This window comes from Sinocyclocheilus anshuiensis, unplaced genomic scaffold (assembly GCF_001515605.1).
Source record: "Sinocyclocheilus anshuiensis isolate Anshui unplaced genomic scaffold, SAMN03320099.WGS_v1.1 scaffold990, whole genome shotgun sequence".
NCBI classification, from domain to species: Eukaryota; Metazoa; Chordata; class Actinopteri; order Cypriniformes; family Cyprinidae; genus Sinocyclocheilus; species Sinocyclocheilus anshuiensis.
In genome coordinates this window covers 1,287,829-1,288,052 of record NW_015539926.1, presented here as the reverse complement: position 1 = coordinate 1,288,052, position 224 = coordinate 1,287,829, and the positions used below count along the sequence as shown (strand labels likewise).

Sequence of the window (224 nt, the reverse complement as noted above, 5' to 3'; positions counted from 1 at the left end):
ATATATATATATATATACACACACACACACACATACATACATATATATATATACATATATATTTCAGGCATGCACTCCCCTCAGCATGGTGGCGTGGGTATACCATTCCCCATAGCCACCTCTAGAGGAGCTATTTGCCAGCTATTTGTCGTGTATGTTTTGCATGATGATATGATGAATGGATGGTTAATTTTTAAAAGCAGATTCAGTGACGTTAGAGCTGA

At 37.1% G+C, this 224-nt stretch overlaps 1 protein-coding gene across 1 annotated transcript in view; it reads right to left on the bottom strand.

The window, feature by feature from the left end:
• LOC107686721 (contactin-associated protein-like 2) overlaps nt 1–224 on the bottom strand; it is a 401,917-nt gene that overhangs the window by 36,229 nt on the left and 365,464 nt on the right. The gene's annotated exons all lie outside the window — the stretch shown is intronic.